This window comes from Somniosus microcephalus, chromosome 18, assembly GCF_052327205.1.
Source record: "Somniosus microcephalus isolate GS21.2 chromosome 18, FLI_Smic_1.0, whole genome shotgun sequence".
Classification (NCBI taxonomy): Eukaryota; Metazoa; Chordata; class Chondrichthyes; order Squaliformes; family Somniosidae; genus Somniosus; species Somniosus microcephalus.
The window spans coordinates 25537213-25554672 of record NC_141004.1 but is presented as its reverse complement, the minus strand read 5'-3'; the positions used below and the strand labels follow the sequence as shown (position 1 = coordinate 25554672).

The following is a 17460-nucleotide window of genomic DNA, read 5'->3' as shown; positions in this document are numbered from 1 at the left end:
GTTCCCAGAGGATTATCAGACCACCTGACAGACTGAATCTATAGCAGGGGGTGAATGTGATGAAATAACTGTGTTCTGATATTTGTACTTGCACTTGTAATGTCTGAAATGTTCCACTAGGGGGAACCGCTAATGCTCCTCCCTGGCCCCGCCCCTCTTCTGGTAGACCACGATTGCAATAATACTACTTCGCTATTGTAACTCCTATGTCGATATATAGTAAAATTAGCTTTGTGAAATACTATTGAATTTTATCTATGATAATGGTAAATATTTTACCTGAATTTATTTCAAGAAGTTTCTTCAATTTGTTTTAGAGGAAACACTCCCTGTTTGCAATGATCATTGAAATCATCGAGGCCTACTGTCCACACAAAAGCACCTCCGAATTTGTTCTTTTTTAGCCACCGGACCTACAATGATAAAGTAACAATGGAACTGTTTTAACTCCTGTTTGAGTAACTTTTATACATCCCACTGAATTGAGTTAATTTTTATTTCTTTTGTTCTGACAGTCCTGGGACACATTGGCCCAGGCTTTTTGTATCCCTTGATTGGGGTGCAACTCTGGAGGACTAGCAACCGCCATGGAGATGTCCCGTGACGCTGGCCAACTTTCAGACCTCGGGATCGTTACCATATTGGTGGCAGTCTCCACGGCAGAAGGCAGGGGGTGCTTCAGAACAGTGGATGGAGTTTCGACATGGCATGACTGAGGGGGCATCAGATAGTCCGTGCTGCCTGCAAATTATCGGGCCACATTTTGCTGAACAAGTAACAGTGTCTGAACGATGCACGCTGTTATTAATGCATAAATCCACCAGCAACTTGTAGCGAGTAAGAGATGCCCCGTGAATTGCGAATCGCCACAAGTTGCTGGTCAATTTGTGCTGCTTCGCTGTTAGTTTCGCGAAAACGGCATCTTGCGCTTAACCTCCCCATGATTTGCATGAAGTAGCATTTGCACATTAATTGTCCACTGAACTGGTCAGAGAAAGTTAAGTCTAGTAATTACCCTTTAACGATGTGCTAATTGTGGAGCCTCATTCCTTCAGGTTCCGAATTGTTTTAGGAGGTATTAAAAATATCAAATTTTTAAAAACAAATTCTTTTTTTGTTCTTTTCCTTTTCTGCCTGTCTCTTTTTCTCTCTTCAATCTTTGCTTCCCTCTCTCTGTACATGATTTGACATTGAATTCACCCACTCCAATTCACCCTCCTCAGTCCATCCGCTGTTTATTTCTCAACCCTTATAACTCAATCGGTTAGAGATACACTGTCTGTCCCGTTGTTCACCAAGATCCCAGATGCCCTGTCGACCTCGCTGCGCTGTTACCAACTCGCACTTCCAGCAACTTTGTGGCCAAGAATTTAAAAACCTAAACGTGCACGGACGAGTCTAACGAGCTGGGCACCCGCGAGATGCCCCGCTCCAGCAAAATCTGGCCCGATATCCTGTTCCAATCAAAATATTTTTAAGCCCGCTTTCTGGGCCTGTGCAGTACAGCACTTGCTGAGCGCTCGCACAGGCCCCGTTTCCAGTGAGATTCCGAGGTCTGCCTACCACCGACCATTGAACACTGGTGCCTGAGCCAAGCAAGTTGCTTCTGCAGCCAGTGTTTGGGAGAAAAAAATGTAAATTGCGGGAAACATGGAGGCTGTATTTCTTTAGCAAAATACTGCGGATGCTGGAAATCCGAAATAACAACAGAAAATGCTGGAAAATCTCAGCAGGCCAGGGCAGCATCCGTGGAGAGAGAAACAGAGTTAACTTTTCAGGTCGATGACCCTTTGTCAGAACTGGAAAAAAGCAGGAAATGGAAAGCCTGTTTAGGGGCTGGGAAAAGGGGGAGGGGATGAAAGAACAAAAGGGAAGGTCAGTGATAGGATAGAAAGCAGGAGAGATTAAGAGACATTGAGAGATATTCAAGGCAAGAGGAGATGGTAATGGGACAGGTTCAGAAACAAAGGATGGCTCTAGATGAAGTGTGAATTGTGCTGGCAGAATGAAAGACAGCTGCCATGTGGGAGAGAAGAAAAAAAGGCCAAGCAAAAATTGTTGATAAAAAAAAGAAAATATCTATATGTGATAGGCGCTGAGTTTTTCCAGCGTTGTTATTTTGGCTGTATTTCTTTTCCTTGCTTGTGGTTACCGGGTCTACCGGCCTATGAGTGGCCATATTAGAAAACCAGTTGGCGAAATTCCTCCCCTTGCCCTTGCAGGGGCAGATGCTTCCTATTATGTCCGTGTGTAATTGAGACACGGACTGCAGGAGTTGGTTACAACAGGTGTTTACTGAGTGGAGACAAAACTGGAACTACTATGCAAAGTTACTACACAGGCTTATATACAGGGGTGGTCACTACTGGTACTGCAGTATACAGGGGCTGCAGAATATAGTTCCTTCTTCAAGGTACATACACTACAATTCCTCCCCTTTTAGCTAAACAGTACATAACATTCGATTAATAATTAAACAACATATTTACAATTACAGTTGCTAGATACATTAGCTGAAGTTAAGCAATTATAGTTCAGTCTTTGAGGAGGCTTCCTGATTCTGTCTGGATAACGCCTCTTTGGGGTATCAGGTTCTTCTGGCAAAGTTGATTCGGGATCAACGTCGTTGTTTGGTTCATCTTCCAATATCACCGATTCTGAGGTAGATGCAATTGATACTTCGGTTTCATCACCAGGTGTATCGGATCGTGGTGTGGAATTGACGTTTTCCAGTGACTCTAGAATCTGGTCAGCATGGCGCCTTACAATGCTCTCTCCAACGTCCACGGTATACATTAGAGGTCCTTGCCGTGTGCAGATCGTTCCTGGCTGCCATTTCTCTGTGCGGTAGTCCCGGGCCAAAACTGGTTGACCTATCTTAAAACTCCTGGTTGGCCTTTCATTCATATTCTGAAACTGCCTGTTCTCCACATCTCTTCTGATGTTTGGCTTAACCAAATCCAAGCGGCATCGTAGTCTTCGATTGAAGAACATCATGGCTGGAGTTTGGTTGGTAACCGCATGTGTCGCATTCCGGTAGGCAAACAAGAAGTTATCCACCTTGTGTTGTAGGGGTATGTCTTCATTACACATTGCCTTGATAGCCTTCTTGAATGTTTGAATGAACCTCTCAGCCAATCCATTGGTGGCTGGATGATATGGGGCGGATGTGTAATGCTTAACACCATTGTTCTTTAAGAACCTCCAGAACTCTTCAGACACAAATTGTGGTCCATTGTCGGAGCAAATCTGTTCAGGCTGCCCATTTCTGGCGAATATGGTTCGTAAGACTGTGATAGTTTTTTCTGTGGTGGTTGAGGACATTTTTATTACCTCTGGCCACTTTGAATGTGCATCCACCGCAATTAAAAACATCGAGTCCATAAATGGACCAGCAAAATCAATGTGTACCCTTTGCCATGGAGACGAGGGCCACTCCCATGGATGTAGAGGGGCTTGTGGTGGGGCGTTTTGGACCTTCTGGCATCCTGTACAGCTCTTGGTCATCTCTTCGATTTCTCTACCGATTCCCGGCCACCACACAAACGCTCTGGCTAAGTTCTTCATTTTTACTCCTCCCAGATGACCCCCATGAAGCTCATTGAGCACTCTATCCTTCAATTTGGGTGGAATTACTACTCTGGATCCACACATCAAGGTTCCTCTGCACACTGACAGCTGTTCTCTTCTCGGCGAGAATGCTGGCAACAGTGGTTCGCCATGTGCTGGCCATCCCTTCACCGTTAAATCATAGACCCTGGAGAATGTCGGGTCATTTCGTGTTTCCTTTTCTATGTTTGCATTCGTCACAGGTAGACATTCGACTATGGTCGAGTGGAATATCTCCACAGGATCCACTGCAGGTGTTTCTTCCACCGTCGGCAACAGTAGGCGCGACAATCCATCAGCATTCCCATGCTGTTTAGTTCCTTTGTACTCAATGTCATATTGGTGTGCCCCTAGGAAAAGGGACCACCTCTGTAGCCGTTGTGCTGTCATTATCGGGACGCCCTTCTGAGGGTTGAAAATGGAGACAAGAGGTTGATGATCAGTTAGTAGAGTAAATTTCTGACCGTGCAGGTAGTGATTGAACTTCTTCACCCCCCACACCAGGCTGAGGGCCTCTCTGTCAATCTGGGCGTAGTTACGCTCGGCTGAAGTTAACGAGCGTGACGCAAAAGCTATCGGCCTCTCTGAACCATCAAGGAATTTATGTGACAGTACCGCTCCAATGCAGTAGGGAGACTCATCACACGCCAGTCTTATCGGTAGTGATGGGTTGTAGTGAGCCAATACTTCTCTTGAAGTGATTAGGTCTTTACTCTTCTGAAAGGCCCGCTTACATTCATCGCTCCATTTCCATGCTACTCCAGTTTGTAGTAGAGCGTTCAGTGGGTGCAGAACTGTGGACAAATTCGGCAAAAACTTAGAGTCATAGAGTAATACAGCACGGATAGAGGCCCTTCGGCCCATCGTGTCCGCGCCGGCCATCAAGCCCTGTCTAATCTAATCCCATATTCCAGCATTTGGTCCGTAGCCTTGTATGCTATGGCATTTCAAGTGCTCATCCAAATGCTTCTTAAATGTTGTGAGGGTTTCTGCCTCCACAACCCTTTCAGGCAGTGAGTTCCAGACTCCAATCACCCTCTGGGTGAAAAAGTTCTTTCTCAAATCCCCTCTAAACCTCCTGCCCTTTACCTTGAATCTATGCCCCCTAGTTATTGACCCCTCTACTAAGGGAAAAAGCTCCTCAGCATCCATCCTATCTATGCCCCTCATAATTTTGTACACCTCAATCATGTCCCCCCTCAGCCTCCTCTGCTCCAAGGAAAACAAACCCAATCTGCCCAGTCTCTCTTCATAGCTGAAGCGCTCCAGCCCTGGTAACATCCTGGCGAACCTCCTCTGCACCCTCTCTAACGCGATCACATCCTTCCTGTAGTGTGGCGACCAGAACTGCACACAGTATTCCAGCTGTGGCCTAACCAGTGTTTTATACAGCTCCATCATAACCTCCTTGCTCTTATATTCAATGCCTCGGCTAATGAAGGCAAGTATCCCATATGCCTTTTTTACCACCTTATCCACCTGTTCCGCCGCCTTCAGGGAACTGTGTACTTGCACACCCAGATCCCTCTGACCCTCCGTCTTGCCTAGGGTCTTTCCATTCATTGTGTATTCCCTTGCCTTGTTAGTCCCCCCAAAGTGCATCACCTCGCACTTTTCCGGGTTAAATTCCATTTGCCACTGTTCCGCCCATCTGACCAACCCATCTATATCGTCCTGCAGACTGAGGCTACCCTCCTCGCTATTTACCACCCTACCAATTTTTGTATCATCCGCGAACTTACTGATCATACCTTTTACATTCATATCCAAGTCATTAATGTAGACCACAAACAGCAAGGGACCCAGCACCGATCCCTGTGGTACCCCACTGGCCACAGGCTTCCAGTCACAAAAACAACCTTCGACCATCACCCTCTGCCTTCTGCCACTAAGCCAGTTTTGTATCCAATGTGCCAAGGCACCCTGGATTCCATGGGCTCTTACCTTCTTGACCAGTCTCCTGTGCGGGACTTTATCGAAGGCCTTACTGAAATCCATGTATACCACATCCACTGCGTTACCCTCATCCACACACCTAGTCACCCCCTCAAAAAATTCAATCAAATTAGTCAGACATGATCTTCCCTTGACAAAGCCATGTTGACTATCCCTGATTAATCCTTGCCTCTCCAAGTGGAGACAAATTTTGTCCCTCAGGATTTTATGGTAGTAATTCACCAATCCGAGGAATGACCTCAGTTACGACACATTTTCAGGCGCTGGAGCCTTAACTACCGCTTCAATTTTGTCAGGGGACTTATGTAACCCCTCTTCATCAATCACGTGGCCACAATACGATATCTGTTTCTTAAAAAACTCGCACTTGGGGCGATTGGCTCGTAGCCCATGTTCTCTTAGTCTAGTGAGCACCTGCTCTAGGTTGGCAAGGTGTTCACTGTCATCTTCACCTGTCACTAGGATGTCGTCCAAGTAACACTGAGTCCCTGGAACCCCTTGCAGGACTTGTTCCATCGCTCTTTGCCATATCGCCGGAGCTGATGCTACTCCGAATACCAGTCGATGATACTGGTAAAGACCATGGTGAGTGTTTATCATGAGCTACTTCCTAGAGGATTCTTCAACCTCCATCTGCAAATATGCTTGTGCTAGGTCAATTTTTGTAAAACGCTTCCCTCCAGATAGTGAGGCGAAAATGTCTTCTATCCTCGGGAGAGGATACTGCACTGTGTGAAGGACTGGGTTCACCGTCACCTTGAAGTCCCCACAGATGCGAACCTTCCTTGGCTCCTCAGACTTATTGTTTAACGTTTTCTTCATGACAGGAACGATGGGTGTCGCCCACTCGCTCCAGTCTACCTTAGATAACATGCCTGCATTCTCCAGATTCTCCAGCTCTGCCTCGACGGCTGGGTGAATTGCATACGGTACCAGTCTTGCTTTGAAAAACTTGGGAATTGCATTCTCTTCTATTTTTATTGAGGCGGTTACGCCTTTATGAGTTCCCAGTTCTTGTTGAAATACCTCTTTGGCGTTAGCTAAGATTTTTGACAATCGTCCAGGTGTGACGTCGTCATCCTTTTTACCAGCCACAGTCAGTGCCTGAATGGAGTGCCAGTCTAAACTTATCTTTCTGATCCATTCACGTCCCAATAACGGTGGTCCACCATCTTGCAGTATGTACAGATACAATTTCTGTATTTCCTTGCCGTTGTATTCGACAGGCACCCTTATTTTCCCTCTGGAGTATACTTTCTGCCCCGTATACGTCTTCAAGACAATGGATGTCTCTTTCAAGGGTATGTGTGAGAATAGCCGCTCGTAGTCTCGTCGATTCATGACGGTCAGGGCTGATCCTGTATCCAATTCCATTTTGACTTGGGACCCTGCTATCGTGAGGGTGACCCAAATGGTTCGGTGATCCTCTTTTGCGATTACGTTGTGAAGTTTGAGACAGCTTAGTCTCTTGTTCCCGGATTCACTATCGCTCTTCTGGTCTTCGGAACTACTGTCCGTCATCTTTTGTACTTTCCTGTACTGTTCCTTAGTAGCCTTTTTGTTGTCGTTAGTCTTCTTTCCAGACCTGCAAACTCATGCAATGTGTCCCATCTTTCCACATTGCCTGCATATTTTGTCCTTGGACCAGCAGTCCTTCTGGTCATGGGTTGTTCTGCCGCAGCGATAACATTTTTCAAATCCCCGTGTCATTTCATGGGTGCCGTATTCTTGTGGCTTTTGCTTTATTTCCGCAGCTCCCCTTGCTGCTGCTTCGTACAATACTGCCACGCTGAAAGCCTTATCTAGCGTCAGCTCTTTCTCCGAGAGTAACCTCTTCTGGGTTCCTTCACTCAGGAGTCCACAGACAAATTTGTCCCGTAGGGTATCTGCCAGTCCTGCTCCGAACTGACAGTGGTTTGATAGCTTGCGTAGTTCTGTAAGGTAATCAGCATTGCTCTCCTCTTTATGCTGATTTCTCTTGTGGAATTTAAATCTTTCTGCTATCAGCAGCGGTGTAGGATTTAGGTGTTCCTGTAGGATATCAACAATTTCGTTAAAACTTTTCGCCATCGGTTTGGCTGGAGTGATCAGGTTCCGCAGTAGGCCGTACGTTCTTGCGCCCATTAAGTTTAGTAGTACCGATGCCTTTTTCTCATCGGCTACTTCATTTGCCTTGCAATATACTTTGACTCTTTCCACATACGTGGTCCAGTCTTCTATTGCATTATCGAAGGCAGTGATATTGCCAGTCTTCGGCATCTTGGAAATCTAAGATGGCGCCTCCCACGCTTTGCCTTCTTCCCCGATTGAACAAAATGGCACCTCCCGCGCTTTGCCTTCTTCCCCGATTGAACAAAATGGCGCCTCCCGCGCTTTCTGTCTTCTCCGCTGCTGCTAGCGCTGTTGCTGGCGATTTTATGCCTTGATGGCGACGCCCTATGGTCTTCGCGCACTTCCCCCCCCGCGCTGCTGCTAACGCCGCTCTCCGCGGTCCCCGTGGCAAACTGCAGCTCCTCGCGGCTTTCTGCGCTTCTAGTTTCTTTTATTTTCCCGTCGTCAGAGTAAACCCTCCGGGACACTTTCTTCCCTCTTCTCGGGTCTGTACGCTGCCCGGCTTCGTAGCACCGGCCGCGCCCTGTGTGCTCCACCCTCTCTCCTCTTCCTGACAACGCTGCTCGGCCCCGTTGAAAAGCCACCCGATCGAGCTCTAGCCCGCCGCAGCCCAGGAAGGATCAGTGTACTACCTGCCATCAGCCCGATTAGCTGGAACACCATCGACAGGATAACCAAGCCCCGCTCTCGACAGCCTCTCCTGCAAATCTTCAACTCCAATGAATCAGAGGTGGTTGTCCACGGTCGACGCCCGTTTCTTCTGTTTGTTTTTTTTCTTTCTTCCTTCTGGCCTCGACCTCCAACAACTTCGCTTCAGGGATGGATCCCCATGAGGTGGTGCAGAACTGTAGGTAAGTTCGGATCTGCTCATCGCCAGTATTATGTCCATGTGTAATTGAGACACGGACTGCAGGAGTAGGTTACAACAGGTGTTTACTGAGTGGAGACAAAACTGGATCTACTATGCAAAGTTACTACACAGGCTTATATACAGGGGTGGTCACTACTGGTACTGCAGTATACAAGGGCTGCAGAATATAGTTCCTTCTGCAAAGTACATACACTACACTTCCCAACAGAGAAAAATGAAAAGCCTGTGTCCGAGCAGGCATTCGTAAAGAAGAATAGACGAAGGAGGTGACCAGCTCGTCTTAATTAGGAAATAATGTCTTTTATAATGGGGAAGGGAATAAAAATGACTTGAGTTACACAAAAACAGATCCCTGCTATATGGAGAATAATAGATTTCTGGGAGTTAGACTCTTGCATCTAATATACTCAAGGGATTTGAGTTGCATTATAAACTAGACAACATACAAATTACAGCTCTGGGCAAATCATACAGTGCAACTGGACAGCAGCATTTGTCATTTCTGCATCTGGATTGCTAAAATGTGTTGAGGATGGTAGAGCACAATAAGCCCATTGTGGACCATTCACCTTACACAACATCTCAAACACCATGACTTAAATAGTTTTCTCTGTAGATCGTTATTACCCCTCATCTGTTCTCTGACCGAAATCTCTCTCATTTAATCTGACATATTTTCCCCCTTGTTCTCGGCCCCTCAATCACTGGAAACACTCTGTTTCTATCTTCTCTGTCCCATCCCTTCATAATTTTAGTCATCATTGTCAAATCACCTCTGTTCTAATGAAAACAGCCCCAATTTTTCACATCTGCCTTTTTATTTCCTCACACCAGATAGCATTCCAGTGAATCCGTACTGTACCCTTTCTGTTACATCAACAGCCTTCCTAAAGTGTGGAGCCCAAAACAGCACACAGTATTCCCAGTGATCTTAATCAGGTTTTATATATATCCACCATTACATCTTGACTTTTATATTCTATACCTCTTGCCATAAATCCTTGTACTACATTTCATAATTTGCAGATGACACCAAATGGGGGGGGGGGGTAGTCAATGTTGTGACAAAATATAGGAAGATATTAATAAACTTGCAGAATGCGCATGTAATTGGCAAATGAACTTCAATATAGCTAAGCACGAGGTAATATATTTTGGTAGGAAGAATAAGCAGGCCACATACTCCTTGGACAATAAGGGTCTAAATGAGGTAGAGGAACAGGGAGATCTGAGGGTACAGATGCACAAATCACTAAGTAACTACGCAGGTTAATAAGGCCATAAAAAAGCAAACTCCGCACTGGGGTTCATTTCTAGAGGGATAGATTTGAAAAGCAGAGAAGTTATGTTAAACTTGTATAGAACCTTGGCTAGACCACACTTGGAGTACTGTGAACAGTTCTGGTCTCCATATTATAAAACAGACATAGAGGCACTGAAGAAGGTGCAAAAAAGATTCACTAGAATCATACCAGAACTGAGAAGTTATACTTATCAGGACAAATTTTTACAGGCTGGGGCTCTGTAGAAAAGAGAAGACTCCGGGGTTACACGATAGAGATCTTCAAGATTATGAAAGGGTTTAATAGGGTAGACATAGAGAAGAAGTTTCCACTTGTGTGCGAGACTAGAAGTAGGGACCATAAATATAAGCTAGTCACTAATAAATCAAATAGGGAGTTCAGGAGAAACTTCTTTACCCAGAGAGTTGTTAAAATGTGGAACTCGCTACCACAGGGAGTAATTGAAGCAAATAGCATCGATGAATTCAAGGGGAAGCTAGATAAGCACATGAGGGAGAATTGAATAGAAGGATATGTTCATGGGGTTAGATGAAGAGGGGTGGGAGGAGGCTCTTGTGGAGCATAAACACCAACATGGACCTGTTGAGCCGAATGGCCTGTTTCTGTGCTGTAAATACTTTTTAATACTTTGTAACATATTGGCCCAGAACTTCGGGTCTCCACAGGTGAGTACGCACGGGGTACTCACCCGTAAGCCCAATGGAAGTGCCGGTTTCTTGCATGCACTGCGCATGCGCAGGAAACTGGCACTTCTGTTCCCCTGAACAAAGGGTTCAGAGTTTGAATGCATGCGCAGGAGAGGCTGCACGTGCGCATCGAACTTATGTTTTTTTTGCAGGTTTTCTCAGGATGGTAAGTCTCCAGAAGTTACACATATAAAAAGCAGTCGCAAGGCCTGCTTTTTATAAGGTAAGTGGTGAATTAATTAAAATTCAAACATTTTTTCCACAGATTTATTATTTTTAAATACTTTAAAGAAAGGTAAGTTTATTTTTAGCCCCGTTAGAAAATAAAATTATTTTTTTCAAAAATTTAAATTATTGTTTAAAAGTTATTTCATGTAATTTATAGTTTATTTAAAAAATGTGATGTTTTTAAAACATTTATTTGAAGATTTAGTGATGTTTTGGGGCCCGTAGTATTTATAAGTTTTGACAGCCCTTCCTGTCAAACTTATGAATGAAGCATTCCCTGCTCTGATTGGCTCTCCATGGCCCACGTGATCCCAGGGGACGCATCGAACTAACTGCACCCCTGGGATACACAAGCACTGCGCGCCGGCAGTTGGAGCAGGCCCAGGATCGGAATTCCATGGGGGCCCACAGCTCAACGGCCGGCGCGCAAGGTCAGTGCAGGTCAGGGGGCTTACACCGGCGGGAAGCCCCCGACCTGAATTTCTGGGCCATTAGTTTATTTATGGCCTTATCCACTTGAGGTGCTACTTTTAATGTCTTGTGAATCCAAATTTCCAAACCTCTCTGCTCTTTAACATCATCCAGCTTTACCCCATTCAAACTATAATTACTTTTTTTTGAAACCAAAATGCCCTGCCTCACATTTATTGATATTGAATTTATTCTGCCACTTTTTTGCCCATTCCACCATCTTATTAATATCCCTTTGCACTGTCTTGAAATTATTTACTATGCCTCCTATTTTAGTATTGTCTGAAAATTTGGACACCATTCCCTCTAGACCCATATTCAAACCATTGATGTACACAGTGACCAGAAGAGGTCCCAGAACAGAACCCTGTGGGACACCACTACCCACTTCCAACCACTCTGAGAAACTGCCCTTAACCCTTACTCTCGGTTTCCTCCATTCTAACCGGTTTTTGATCCAGTTTGCTAATGGCCCCCTAATTTTATGCCCCTTTCTGAAAGCCCATATAAACCACATCAACTATATTTTCCCCCATCCACTCTATCTGTCACCTCCTCTGGTTTGTCAAGCATGGCTGCTTCTAATTACTTTCTTTTCACTTAGATATTTGATCTTTAAAGATTCCAATTTTTTTGTCATAATATCTCTCATCTCGCTTTTAACCAATTCAAGATTGACCTCCTCCTCCTCAACTTCCATCTCTTCAATAAACACTTCCTGGTGCCAATGTCTCCTAAAACAGAAACCCTCTTCCTGACACCACCCCTTTAGCCACATGTGAGCTCCGAATCTTCCTATCCTTCCCTGCTCTTGCGCGCGGCCGGGGAGTAATCATTACCACCCTTGAAGTCCTCCTCCTAAACCTACTTGCTAATCTCTTAAATTCCTTTTGCAGGGTTTCAGACCTTTGATTTCTGGTATTGTTGGTTCCCACTGAACCACAATGACTGGCTGCTCTCCATCCTTTTCCATAGTCTTTTCCACTCTTTCCAAAATGCTTCCTACTCTAGCACCTGGGCGACAACAAAGCATATAGAACACAGTGTGGACTGTAAAAGATAGTCTCCACTTACAGAATGAGAGAGAATAAAGGAAAAGAAAAGCAAGAGGAGAGTATGAGGAGAGAAGTGAGAACTCCTCAAAGTATTAAAAAGGACAGAATCCTATTATTACTGCATTCCGTACTGAATTGTTAATCTTAATTTAAAATGCTCCTCCTTGTAGTCAACTCCCTCCATGGCCTTGCCCAATCCTATCTCTCTAACCCTCCTCCGACAACACTCTGAGAACTTTATCTTTCTCCAACTCTGGCCTCTTGTGCATCCTTCACTTCTGTTGTCCCATCATTGGCGGCCGTGCCTTCAGCCGTCTAGGCCCTAACCTCTAGAACTGCCTCCCCAAAGCTCGTTGCCTCTCTACCTCCCTCTTCCTTTTAAGATTCTGCTTAAAACCTACCTTTGTGACCAAACATCTGGTCACCTGTCCTAATGTCGTCGTCTTTGGCTCGGTGTCAATTTTTTGTCTGTTTACGCTCCTGTGAAGCGCTTTGGGACGTTTTACTAGGTTAAAGGCGCTATAAAAATACAAGTTGTTGTTGTGTTGCCACTCCAGCCTGTGGGCCATATGTGGCTCGTGAGCCTTCACAATTGGTCCCTGAAAGGCCAGCCAACTCGGTCCTACTTCTGCTTGTATTTCTTATTTGTTTGTTTGTCCAGTTTGAAGTTTGTCCAGTTTGAAGTTATGGACCTAATGGTTTGAAATTAACTGCTCTTAACACTTTGCCTCATTAACGGATAAATCCTAAATCATAATTCCAAGATCTGTTAGTATCAGCAATTTGCGTTGTATGTAAATTAATAGTCATAGAGCACAGAAAGAGGCCCTTCGGCCCATCGTGTCCGCGCCGGCCATCAAGCCCTGTCTATTCGAATCCCATTTTCCAGCACTTGGTCCATAGCCTTGTATGCTATGGCATTTCAAGTGCTCATCCAAATGCTTCTTGAATGTTGTGAGGGTTCCTGCCTCTACCACCCTTTCAGGCAGCGAGTTCCAGATTCCAACCACCCTCTGGGTGAAAAGGTTTTTCCTCAAATCCCCTCTAAACTTCCTGCCCTTTACCTTGAAACTATGCCCCCTGGTTATTGACTCCTCTAATAAGGGGAAAAGTTCCTTTCTATCTACCCTATCTATGCCCCTCATAAATTTGTACACCTCAATCAGGTCCCACCTCAGCCTTCTCTGCTCTAAGGAAAACAACCCCAGCCTGTCCAGTCTCTTTTCATAGCTGAAATGCTCCAGCCCAGGTAACATCCTGGTGAATCTCCTCTGCACCCTCTCCAATGCAATCACATCCTTCCTATAGTGTGGCGACCAGAACTGCACACAGTATTCCAGCTGTGGCCTAACCAGCGTTTTGTACAGCTCCATCATAACCTCCCTGCTCTTATATTCCATGCCTCTGCTAATGAAGGCAAGTATCCCATATGCCTTCTTAACCACCTTATCTACCTGTCCTGCTGCCTTCAGGGATCTATGTACATGCACACCAAGGTCCCTCTGATCCTCTGTCCTTCCTAGGGTCCTACCATTCATTGTGTATTCCCTTACCTTGTTAGTCCTCCCAAAATGCATCAGCTCACACTTTTCAGGGTTAAATTCCATTTTCCACTGTTCTGCCTATCTAACCAACCCATCTATATCGTCCTGTAGCCTGAGGCTTCCCTCCTCGCTATTTACCACACCACCAATTTTCGTGTCATCTGCGAACTTACTGATCATACCTCTTACATTCATATCTAAATCATTCATGTACACTACAAACAGCAAGGGACCCAGCACCGATCCCTGCGGTACACCACTGGGCACAGGCTTCCAGTCACAAAATCAACTTTCGACCATCACCCTCTGCCTCCTGCCACTAAGCCAATTTTGGATCCAATGTGCCAAATTTCCCTGGATCCCATGGGCTCTTACCTTCTTGACCAGTCTCCCATGCGGGATTTTGTCAAAAGCCTTACTGAAGTCCATTCACTTCCAAGGCTCCATGGTATGTACCTATGTGACCCATAGCGATAAGCTCAGATACCCTTTTAATGTATAGATTTGTGTAGAAGTGTGCATAAATATAACACAATATTTTCTGAAATTTGTTTCCGCTAGACCAAAAGTTTATAGATCAATATAGTTCAGCATACACAAACCATACTTTCGCCTCGTAGCTTTCCAGGTTATCGTATCCAAGCCACACATCTTTCTTGACTGCATATGAGACCATCTGGTCCTTAATCAATTTGACTTTAGCATCTTTCAAAAAGTCACAGATCTGTCAATGAGAAGGGTTGGACATTTTTAGTATATGTTCCATGAGAAAAATTAGACACTTATTTATATAACATCTATCTATACATCTATATATCATCTATCTATATCTCGCTCAAGGATATCACGTAGGCTGATATCTCAGAGCAGTAGTGATATAGTGCTGCATTGTCACAGGTGCCATCTTCTGAATGAGGTGCTAAACAATGCCCTGTCCACCTCTTCAGGTGGCCGTAAAGATCCAATGACACTATTTTAGGAAGTGGAGAGTTTTCCTGTCATTCCTCCCTCATCCAACATCAGAAGCAGATTATCTGGTTACTCATTTACTTGCTGTTTGTGGGACCTTGATGTGCATAAATTAGCTGTATTACAGTGACTGTATTTGAAAAATTCCATTGCTTATAAATTGCTTTGGGACACCCTGAAATGAGATGGGATGTGCTGTATAAGTGAAAGTTTCTTCTGTGTACGTTTGGATATAAAGGAATATTTAACAAAAATACTGCCTTAATGGGATAGAATTTTCTGGCAAAATGATGGCAAGTTAAAGGCACACTGCATTTAATATGTAAAAAAAATCCAGCAATTGTAGCGAGGAATAGATATGCTGAGTGTTGCAAATCGCTACAAATTGCTGAACCAGTAATCTTGCAAAAACAGGGTCTCGCTGTCAATTTCCCCATGAGTTTCGAGAAATTGCTGTATTTGCACTGTAAATATGAATTAAACTCACAAAGTTAAGGCAAGTATTTCATGACGTAACGACCCTTTCAATGACGAGATTTATGTTCCTGCGATGCCACGCAACCTCGAAAGGGAACAATTAAAACTGGAGTCTCACGCCAGCTGGTAGTAAATTGTTCCTAGAGGCTTTTGAAATTTAAAACTTACATTTTTTTTCTTACTTTTCCTTCGTCTTTTTTTCTCTCTCAATCCGATCTTTCGTTCCCTCTCTTTATTTCTCTCGATCTAATTTGTCTCTAATTCACCCTATTTACTACTCCGTCATTCGCTCTGTTTCTTTATCCTTAAATGTAATTGGTTAAGGGAATGGACTGTTCACCAAGGTCTCGGATGCCCTGTTGACCTCGCTGTGCCGTTATCAACTTGCACTTACAGCAATTTGCGGTGCAAAATTAATTGGAGCTGAAGGGTCAGAGGGAAAAAAATCCAACTTGTTTTGCTCACCACCAGATGCCCCACCCCAGCAAATTCTGGGCCAACTCGCTGCCTGACTGGGTGGTAGAGGCAGGAACCCTAATCACATTTAAAAAGCACTTGGATGTGCACTTGGGATGCTCTAACCTGCAGGGCTATGGACCAAGAGCTGGGAAGCGGGATTAGGCTGGATAGCTCTTTGTTGGCCAGCGCGGACACGATGGGCCGAAACGGCCTCCTTCCGTGCTGTAACTTTCTATGATTCTAAGATCACATGGGCAGGAGCAAAAGAATTCACTGGGAAATACTATGCCACATTTGTTCAAAAAAAGCACGGAGGTATTTGTGCAAATGCTTGATGGATTAAAAATAAATGTATTCACATTTTATCACCTCATAAGCCAGGAAACCAGCTTCTTTTGTGTAGTTGCCTGCTGGGCCCGGACTAATTGCTGCAGCACCAACGCTTTGATCGGAAGTCTTGAGCTTGAAGCTCCGTCCAAATGTTGGGAATCCAATTATCATTTTGTCTGGCGGTAAGCCATTACGAGTCCAGTATTTAGCGGCAAAATCCTGCAGCAGAAACAATCAGAACAATGAGCCGGTTGCAGTCTTAGGGTTTTAAGCTCGATATTGTACTTCGGGTTCAGTGTAGCTCGCTCCCATAAGGCAACTTCATATCCCCTACAAGCCAGAGTGTGTCTTTAACTGCCAAATAGCTAGGTGAATGTGGACAGACCTCAGATAACAGAACTCCTGCCATTATATTCTGACTTACTCCATCAACATGCTGCCACCTAAATGGATGAATATACACTATTAGACTGAGGCTTAAGCTACAAACCAACAGACAAATTTCTCTAACATTAAAGAACTCAGTACACACATTGTATTAATGGTATTTTAGAAAAGTTCCAATCTTCCTCGAAATGTCAAAACAATGAAAATGCTTCTCCTGCGCTACAGGAAACTTTCAATTTACCGGCACCTAAATAACCGGAAATCTCGGTTAACCGGCAAAATTCAGGAGTAGGTTCAGGTAAGTTTTACTTCATATTCTACTTGCCTTCCTCCATCTGTTGCTGTGCAAGGGTGTGGCTGCAGCTGTTGCTAAGCTACAGAGACGCTTGGAACTTGTGGCCATTGTTTTGCACTTGTTGCTAAGCAACAGGGTTTGTTGCTTTATACGGAGATCTCAGCTCTCCGTATCTTTTACTATAGCTTTCAGTTATCCGGAATTTTTGATGAACCGGCACCACGTCGGTCCCGTCAGTGCCGGATAAAAAAAAGTTTCCTGTATCTCTTAATGCAAAATTGATGCATGAAACATGGACTCCTCTCAGGTGGCAAAATGTTATCACGGAGCCAGCTCTAGCTAGGTGCCTCTGCTAGCTTTAAACTCCCCGGGTCAATTTTGTTATCCCTGTGCAAAACCTTTAGGAGGTTGGTGGGGCGATAGCAATGGCTGCCCAGTGGAGGATCTGTCCAATATTACGGGCTGCCTCTCATTGGCACATGGTAGGCAAACTGCCAACCCAAAACTCACTTCCCAATGGCAGCTTACCAATTAGGAGATAGAAAATGGCTCACTGCAGCAGGATCTTAAGGGACTGCAGCAGCTAAAAGGGAAGGTGTGGGCAAACTAGAAAGATAGATTGTGGAACTATAAGATGCTGTCTGGAGGCAAGTAAAGTTTCAACGTGGTCTGAAATTTCAGCCCCGAAAATGCTGTTGGAGCAAATT

General features: G+C 44.7%; 1 pseudogene; it reads right to left on the bottom strand.

Moving 5' to 3' along the window:
* The window catches only part of LOC147105145 (acidic mammalian chitinase-like), a 58185-nt pseudogene that overhangs the window by 8682 nt on the left and 32043 nt on the right, over positions 1–17460 (bottom strand).